Raw genomic sequence first — 9,430 nt, 5'->3', positions numbered from 1 at the left:
GAGGCTTGAGAACAGCCTGAGGTCACACAGCCCCGAGGCTTGAACCACTGGGCTCTCCTACCCACCTTGTGCTGGCACTGGGGGGCAGCAGTGACCAAGGGCAAAGCCAGTGCCCACCCTCACAAGGCTGCCATGACCAAGTGCACACATGCCAGTGACCCCTGTCTGTCCTCCTTGCCAAGGCAAAAGGCACAGTTTGGGTTCCAGCTGCTTGCAGATTGAGACAAACAGGCGCTCATGGTCCTTGCCACCACCCTCTGCAAGTACCTGACTTCATCCACCTTCAAGGTCAAGCTGTGTGAACTTAGGCAAGTTGCTTTACCTCTCTGGGCTGCCCTTTTCTCATTCATCAGTATGCTTTGCGGATGCAATTAACTGTGTGACTTATTTGTCTGGAGCCTCAAAATGATCCATAGAAATGGGCAAATGAGTCCCATTTTCCAGATATAGAAACTGAGGTTCAGAGAAAGGGAAGTTTCTCGCCAAGGTCAGGAAGTGCATGAAGGGCACAACAGAGGATATGGGTGTCCACAGGGCATAGGTGCTTCCTGCCCAGAGCTAAGGCTGGGGCCATCCAGAAGGGAGGAACAGTAACCCTTTCCTGGCCGTGCTGCTCCCTCCCCTGGTCCTCCCCCTCCCCCTTCCTGAGGGCCTCCAAACAAAGCTGCCTTTATCCAGACTATAGCCGCATTCCTCAGTGACACATGAGGACAAAGCCGGGGGCCACCGGCAGCGACAGGAAAGCCCTACCGCCCCAAACCAGTTTACAGCCTTCCCACGCCCCACCCCCACCCTTGGGGCCTCCCCAGGGCCTCCAGCCCAGCACAGGGGTAGCGCTGGGAGGAAGCCTGTCTACCCTGACTCTCCTGCCCCCATTGGAGCTGGGCTGTTTGTCCCGGTGAGGAGGCAGTTTCCTTCAGCTGGGGCCTAGGGCCCTACACACGAGGGGCCTTGAACAAGTCTCCCCCTCTCTGGCCTCTGTTTTCTTGTCTGCAAAATGGGGATGGATGTCTGGGGATGGGGGAGCTCAGTGAGATCATTCCCATCTTCACACCGGGAAGGTGACTATTGTTGTTACTATTACTGGTTTCCCATCTCCAGCCATTTCTTAGCTGTTTTCAGTTCCTTAGGGTGCCACTCTCTCGGAGCTTTGTATCTGGAAGGCTTGTTCCTTCTCTCTGGAAGGCTTCCACCCCTCAAGTCCTCTCCTGGTTAACTCCTGCAGATGTTTCCTTAAGCATCCCCTCCTCCAGGCAGCCTGCCCTGACAGCCACCACCCTGGGCTGATTTAGGGACCTTCTGTGTGCAGTGCTCCCAACTTCCTGAATTATCACCACCTGCTGAACTGCTGTCACCCCCAACAGGCTCAGAGACCTTAAAGGGCAAAACCATAGCTGTTTTGTTCCCTGCTGTGGCCCCAGAGCCTGGCACAGACCTGACCTAGCTTGGCCAGCTCTTGTGGGATAGGAGGGTGTGTGTGTGTATGGATGAATAGATGGATATTGGATGGATGGATGGATGGATGGATGGATGGATGGATGGATGGATGAATGATGGAGTAGCACGTGAGTATGTGGGGCCTTGTTTCCTGGCCTGCTAGACTCAGAAAGGAAGGAAGAAAGTAAAGTGTTAAGATGAAGCCCCTGGAAGGGGAGGGAAGGGCAGGGCCAGCTCTCTTTCCAGACTACCAGAGGGTCGGGGGGGTCTCTGAAGCCAGAGCTGGCCCCCTAATCCCACCCCATACCCATTTCTGCCTCACCAGTGGCAGAAGCTGAGGCTGCAGGGTTCCCACGAAAATAAGAAGTGCAAGACCCCCTCTCTCTCCTCACCCTGGACCCAGCTCTTCCAGGACAATGAGCCATGTTCTGACAGCAAGAGATCTGCACAATTTTGTATCCAGACATTGCTAATCACCCACTCATCTCATTTCTATTTCAGTTCCTTCCTGGAGCACCTACTGTGTAGCAGGCACGATAGGAAGCACACAAAAGGGAAAAGTGAGGCCAGTGTCCCCAGGAACTCACAACCTGGACACAAAGCATGAGAAGAGCCTTTGAGGTGATCTGGCCAGACCAGAGAGGAACAGATATTTGCCCAAGGTCACACAGCAGGAGACAGCAAAATGAGACTCAGAACCGGGGGTTCTAGACTCCTGGCCTGTTGCTCCCTTCTCTACAACATATGTCCAGGTGGGAAGGGAAGCCAGGTGACAGAGACCAAGAAAGATGGGGATGGAAGGGGTGGAGAGAGAAAGGAAGAGGTTATGAGCACCTACTGTGTGCCAGGCATTTCTCTCTCATCCAGGATGTTGGGAACCCTTGCAGCCACCCTTCGAGGCTGGCTTTATCACCCCCATTTAGTAGACAAGGAAGCTGAGGCACAGGGTGGTGGGGGGGGGTGAGGGATGGGACTGAATTCAAGCCCGGTTTTTTAACAACAGAAGGTTCCCCAGATTCATTCATATAGACAGAGAGACAAACGTGCTGAAACTACAAGCCCTGGCTCATGGTAGGTGCTTAATAAACAGTGGTTAAAGGAAGGGAGGGAGGGAGGAGTCCAGGAGGGCGAGATGGCTGCCCAGGAGCCACTCACAGTTTAAAGGTAGAGGAAAGTATCTTCACACAGGACAAACACCCAGATAAAGCTAGGGCTGCCTCAATACGGGAAGCAGGGGGTGCCCACAGTGACCACATTGCCACCTTCCAGTGTGAGCACCTCCGCCTGGGCCACCACGCCTGGCCAGCCTGGCCTTGGAATCAAGGTTCCCCACAGTTGGAACCTGCCGCCCCAGTCCCAGGGCAACTTTCAGCCTGGCTCCAGCTTGGAGGGGCGGCTCCAGGGAGGCCGGTGGCCTTTCAGCTGGACATAAAGGCTGTGTCTAAAAACAAACAAACGACTTCCGGGGCAGAGGGCAGAGAAGTGGTTCCAGCAGGGTGTTTGGGCAGTACGTCGGCCATTCAATCAGACCCGCTGGGCTGTGAGGGGGACAGCAGAGAATCAATCATGGGCCGTGTGTGTTTGCAAAAGGACGTGTGTGGCTGTGACAGCAGTGAGAGCCCCAGGGGAGGCCCCTTGGGGACACGTGTCCACCACCTGGACTCCCATACCCCCTGAGTCCCTGGAGGGGCTCCAATACAGATTCCCAGGCCCCAGTTCAGAGCCCCGCAGCCAAATTGCCAGAGTTGGGACCCAGGAGTCTATAGTGTCTTTGAGAGTCTCCTAAACACTTCGGGTGTGCAGCCAGGATTGGGAACCCCCGTGCACAGCCCACCTTAGCCCCAAGTAAGTTCCTGAGAGTGGAACGTGAGGAGTGAGGAGCTTGGCGCTTTGCAATCAGAAGATCTGGCTGTGTGTGTGTTCCTGTAATATTCTGCTGTAACCGAGAAGGCACTGCCCAGCTACAAACTCAATCTACCAGGCTCTCTATTCTCTCTCTCTCTCTCTCTCTCTCTCTCTCTCTCTCTCTCTCTCTCTCTCAACCCCCACCCCGAATCTGCCTCTAACACTAAGTAGGTGCTCAATAAATATTGTGAAATGAATGAATGAAATATGTCTCCATTTTGCTCTTTATCACAATTTCTGTCTTTCCATCTCTTCTGGGTCTTTTGTCATCTGTCTCTGTCTCTTCTCTCTCTTTCTCTCCACCTCTCTCTCTGCCTCAAGCATAGCACCTGGCACTGAGTTGGTGCTCGATAAATACGTATTGAATGGATGAAAGTTTCTCTGTGTGGTGCTCTTTCTCTGCTTTCTCTCTTGCCCCTTTGTCTGTCTGTCCCCATTTTCTCTCTCCCTTCCATTCTTCTTCTCTGTGTGTCTAGCTGCCCTCGGTCCACCTGCCCTAGCTGGAACTACCCACTCTCCAGCCAGGGCTGGGCTGCTTTACAGGTTCAGAAAGGAATATCAGAGCTGCTGGAGAAAGTCCCATGCCTGGGGCTCTCACTCAGAAGCCTCAAGCATATTGCCTGCACCTCGGGCTTCCCTCTTGCAACCTGTGGCTGCTCTCTTTATTCCAAGCAATTCGTCCTACCTGCACCCAGCCATCGCAGTCCTCTTTTGCAGCCCTGGCCCCTGCCTGTGTCCAGCACCTGCAAAAAGAAAAACAGGGAAGAATGTATTGGCCCAGAGTCACCCAGAAGACCTATGGCAGCCCTCAGGACCTGGGTCATAGGGTATTTTATCTCCCAAAGGGCGGCTTAGAACCCCAGACTCCCAAAGAGATAGAGGGTGCCCTTTTTGCCCAAGTCTGCACCACCCCCCATTTACAGATGAGGACCCTGAGTCCCAGAGAGATGAGGTGACATACCTGGGATCACACGAGGACCACAATTCAGATCTCCTAATACAACTCTGATGTTCCAGATGGCACAGGGGGTTTTGCAGTGATAAGTTAAGAGCAGTTGGTTAAACAAGAGTTAAGTCCTTAAATACGCTGGCCTCACATTGTATATGAACTTAACTTCACTTAGTTCAATGTGGTTAAGGTCAACTTGACTAAACACATGTGCCCACCCCCACCCCAAGGGAGAGATTGTAGGACAGGGGATTCCCTACACCCCTGGTTTTGAAGGGTGCCTGCCCCGAGCCAAGACCTCTCCCCTGGTCCCACATGTGCCTGGGTGTGAGCACCTGGCTGCTCTGGGTCCCTGTGAGAATCACAAAGTGTGACCCCTAAACACAAGCCTCTACTTCTCCTGGAGTCTGACAGGAGACACAGTGATCTGTCCCAATGTGGGAGGAAACACTGGCTGTGCTGGATTTATTGCGAGATGGCAGTGGACTCCAACGTGATGGCTTCCCAACGAATTTTCAAGGGTGTTTTGACTATAGTATATGATTTTCCCTTACACACCTGTCCTCCACATAAGATGCAATCTCATTGGCTTTCCAGCAGTTAGGGGGGAAAGAAAAAAAAAGATCTGGTATTGTTTAATCTCTCCCAAGGTATAACCTACATGCATAAAAAATGCACACATCATAAGTCCACAGCTCAGTGAAAGCGCACCAAGTGAACATACCCATTTACCCAGCCCCCAGAAGTACCTCTGTGTCCATTCCTAGTCACTATCCCCCAAGGGTCACCACTATCCTGACTTACCTCACCATAGATTGCTTTCACCTATTTCTGTACTATTTGCATAAATGGAATCATATAGAATGCCCTCTGCTGGACTGAGCTTCTTTCACTCAGGATAGTATCAGATTCACCCATGTTGTGTGTTGCAATAGTTCATTCATTCTCCTTGCTGTGCTTTTGTGATTCTACTACAACGTATCCATTTTACTCTTGATGATGTATCAGTTAGCTGTTGCTGGGGAACAAAACTCCCCAAAGCTTAGTGCCTAAAAACAATAGCCATTCATTTAGCATGTACTTCTGTGGGTACATTTGGACTGGATTTTGCTGGGTGGTTCTTCTGGGCTGCTCTGGGCCGATCTCAGCAGGGCTCGCTCATGTGCCTACATCTGTGGCTGCAGCTGCTGGGTCTACGATGACCTCAGCTAGGAAAGCTGTTCGCTGTTCCACCCATCTCTCATCCTCTAGTTGGCCCGCCTGGGTGTGTCACATGGTGACCGCAGAGTTCCAAGAAACAAGGAGAAGCGTGCAAGGCCTCTTGAACCTGAGCTTGAAACCAGAATACATCGCTGCTGCCACATTCTACTACTCAGAGAAAATCACAAGACCAGCCCAGATTCAAGGGGAGAAGAAATACTCTGTCTCTTAATGGGATGGGCTACAAAGAATTGTGGCTGTATTTCCAATCCACCAAGACAGGCTTTTGGTAGTTTCCAGTTTTCAGCCAAGATGACTAATCCTGCTGAGACCATTCTAGTGCATTTCTTCCAATGACTACAGGACTCATTTCTAGTGGGGATGTTTCTAGGAGTAGAGTTGCTGGGTTACAGAGAAAGCGTTTATTCAGCCTGCATAGGCCCCTAGGGCCTAAGTCCTCATCAGGATGAACAGAAGCTGCTATGAGATTTGGTCTCCAAAGGAAATTCCCCAAAGGGACATGTGCATATTCTGAAGCCCCTCCTACCTCCAGTCCAGCCCCTTCTTCACGCAAGAACCACCTTCACTCTCTGGTACTGGGTTGAATAATGTCCCCCTAAAGTTCATGTCCATCCAGAACCGCTGAATGTAACTGTTTGGAAATAGGGTCTTTGCAGATGTAATCAAGTGAAGATGACGTCATACCAGGTAGAATGGACCCTTACTTGGAGATCGATGTTTTCAAAAGAGAAGGGAGAAGGTGTTGATACAGACATGGAAACACACTCAGGGAAGACGGCCTTGTGATGTAATGATAGAGGCAGAGATTGGAGTGGTGTGTCTGTCTCCAAGCCGAGGAACGCCAAGGATTGCTGGCAACCAACAGAAGCTGGAGGAAGCAAAGAAGGATTCTCGTCTCGAGTGTCCAGATGGGGCATAGCCCTGCGGACACCTTGATTTCAGACTTCCGGCCTCCAGAACTGTGCGAGAATAAACTTCTGTTGTTTTATGCCTCCAAATTTGTGGTCCTTAGTTACAGCAGCCCTGGGAAACCAATATACCCTCCTACCATTGCCTTCCTGCTCTGTCTTCTGGTCCAGAGTGAGAGCAAAGGACAAGTTCCCCTTTGTCCCTCATACTTGACCTTTTCATGCTGTTCGGTCCCCAGGGTCACACACATGTAAGCACGTTACTCGGAAGATTTATCCCAAAGCACGCACAGGACACGGGCCCCGCTCAAACACTTGTCGCTGGTTTGCAGTGATTTACTCACAGATTACCCTCTGATGGAGGGGGCCCCAGTCCACGAGCCTCTCTCATATATCAAAAAGGAAATCCTGAAGACATCCCTATAAACGCAGCAGGGAGGAGAACCTGCCGAAGACGCCATAAAGTTACACGATGGGCTGGAGTCAGATGGGCCATCTGCTTTGCTCCCAATCCAGATGTGCTCAGCGCCTGACTGCTGCGACGTGGCTTATTTCTGAGGCTCTATACACACCCCAGATGCCCTTCTCCCATCTTCTCTCTGCAGCATCGGCAGCAGGGCAGCCCAGGGGCAGCTCATTGGGGCATAGAGTGGCTCTGAATGGTAGAGCAGCCATGTTCCAAGGCTGGCCATGCCACTGCTGTGCCCTGAGGCCTCTGAGTTTCAGGCACCGTGTCTATAAAAGGAGAGCGTTCTCCAGCTCACAGAGTTGAGGGGAGACTTGAATGAGCTAGTGTCCTGCTTGATTCAATACATCCATGGTAATCTCTCCTCCCACTCCCTCCTGCTAGATGCCATTATCAGGACTCCTGGTTGCAAGGGACAGAAACCCAACTCATAGTCACTTAAGAAACAAGCAAACAAGAGCAATCATTTGTTTTCTCACATGCCTGAGAAATTCTGTACCTGCAACTTCAGGTATGGCTGGATCCAGGGTCTTGACAAGAAGCTAGCTGCCTGTCTCTCTCAAGCCAACATTCCTCTTGATTGATGCAATTCTCGGGCAGGCTAGAAGAGCTCTCCAGCGGGCCCTGGAGTGGCATGAGAAAAATCTGATTAACAACAAGGATAGCAGGAGGTGGAAACAAATGCCCAGACTCAAGTAGCAGGGTACTTGTAAGATATTAGCCTCTGCTTTTTTCACCCTCACCAATCTTTGCATCCTCTCAAAAGAGAATTTGCTTATCTACAGACCCATGCCTCCTGCTTACTAGGCAAATTTCCCACTTCCCTCCATTGGGTACTGTCCTATCGCCCAGACCCTCCTTCTGCCCCCAGCCCAGAAACTGCCACCCTTTCTTCCAGGATGACAACAACCACCTTTGACTGAATAGTCTTCTACATTGTCTGCTGGATCTAAATTTTATGCCCTGGATCCTTCAAGACCTATAATATTGAGGCTCAAAAGCCAGATTCTAGTGACTTAGAACAGACTTTTGGGATCCACAAACCACATATGACTCTTTTTTTATTCTTCTTTTGTTGTTATAACCATCTCTGAGGCAGGAAGTACAGAGGACCCTGTAGCTGCCTGAAATGGAGGGTGGATGGGGGCCGGGGGGGGCGGGGCTCATTGGTTAATGTATTGAAGTTTTATCCTGACACCCTCAAACCCTTAGAGCACAGTTCCCACACAGAGCTGGGACTCACCCTGAGCCAATCTGTATGCCTTCGAGGGAGGAGACTCCACCCCATCTCATCTGTTTTGCAGACACCTGAAATGCCTCCTCCTCCAGGATGCCCTCCTTGATTCATTCAAATGAGAATAGTTCCTCTATTTCCTTTCTTCTCCATGCTTTAGGCAACCTGGCTTTGCAAGTTAATATTATAGCATATGATAATATGCTATATGAGAAATGAGCACATCTCACCTCTTCTTAAAGATCATGAGCTTCTTGCCAGCAATGGCCTGTTTTATTCTCCACTGTGTCTCTGAAGCCTGGCATATAGTAGCTGCCCTGTTTCCGTAAGTCAAAAGGGGTCACTTCCTTCTTTACCCCAGAGCCACTGAGTGAAAGTGAAAGCCCCAGGCGGCAATTTAAGGAAGGACTTGGAACCATCAGAACCATGCAGAGAGGCAATGGCCTGCCTTGTTAGATGGTGAGCTCCCCGTCACTGGAGGCAAACAAACAAAGGCAGCTTGGCAGAGACACTTGAGAGAGGAGTCAAGTATCAGATGGGCAGTCAGTCATCTAGAACCTGTGTACCAAGAAAATTGAACAGCATCTATTTTTTGCTCATCATTTTATCTTCAATGTTTAGCACAACTCATGGCTCATAAGATACTTAAAATACTTTTGGCAAGCATCCAGATTCCTTTCCATGCTTCCTGTGGTTCTGCTGATCTGACTCTCCCCTCTCTCTCCAAAACCATCTCCTCCCACTCCCCACTTCCCTCCAGCCACCCTGGCTTCCTTTCTTTTCCTACCTCAGGGCCTTTGCTCATGCTGTACTCCCTACCAGAAATGCCCTTCCTGCAAATCCTGGCACAGCCAGCCTTCAAATCTCAGGACAAGTGTTGCGTTCCCTTCTCAAGGAAACTTTCCCTAACTGCCTAATTAAAGAACTCTCCCACCTCCATCCCTCTCTCCACCATTATCCTGCTTTCTCTTTCTTTATTGCCCTCGTCACTATCTGAAATAATCCTATTTGTTTATTCTCTGTCTTTCCTACTAGAATGGAAGCTCCCCAGGGACAGGGACCTTGTCCACCTTGCTGGCTACTTACTAAATCTCCGCATTTAGCCCAGTGTCTGGTACATAGCACATGCTCAATAAGTATTTGCAGAATAAACTGTGTGTGTTAGGATAACATTAGCTGCTATAACAGTTCAGTGCTTTAACACAATCGTTTTGTTCTCTTCCTCTGACGGCCACATGACGTTCTCAATCAGTAGGCAGCCATTCAAGGACCCAGGCTCCTTCCATTTGTGACTCATCCCTCCTCTAGGA

The 9,430-nt window shown here is 50.6% G+C and overlaps 1 long non-coding RNA gene across 1 annotated transcript; it reads right to left on the bottom strand.

Moving 5' to 3' along the window:
- Positions 1-3,625: 3,625 nt before the first annotated feature.
- LOC109460722 (uncharacterized) lies at positions 3,626-8,636 on the bottom strand. Its single transcript, XR_002139554.3, has 3 exons — positions 8,130-8,636; positions 7,386-7,510; positions 3,626-4,085 (listed from the first exon to the last, which is right to left on the bottom strand). It is a non-coding gene; the product is annotated as an uncharacterized LOC109460722 (long non-coding RNA).
- Between the last annotated feature and the right edge of the window lie 794 nt (positions 8,637-9,430).

Source organism: Rhinolophus sinicus, chromosome 9, assembly GCF_057876585.1.
Source record: "Rhinolophus sinicus isolate RSI-liver-muscle chromosome 9, RSI-T2T, whole genome shotgun sequence".
Classification (NCBI taxonomy): domain Eukaryota; kingdom Metazoa; phylum Chordata; class Mammalia; order Chiroptera; family Rhinolophidae; genus Rhinolophus; species Rhinolophus sinicus.
The sequence above is the reverse complement of the archived record's forward strand: the minus strand, read 5'-3'. Positions and strand labels throughout refer to the sequence as shown.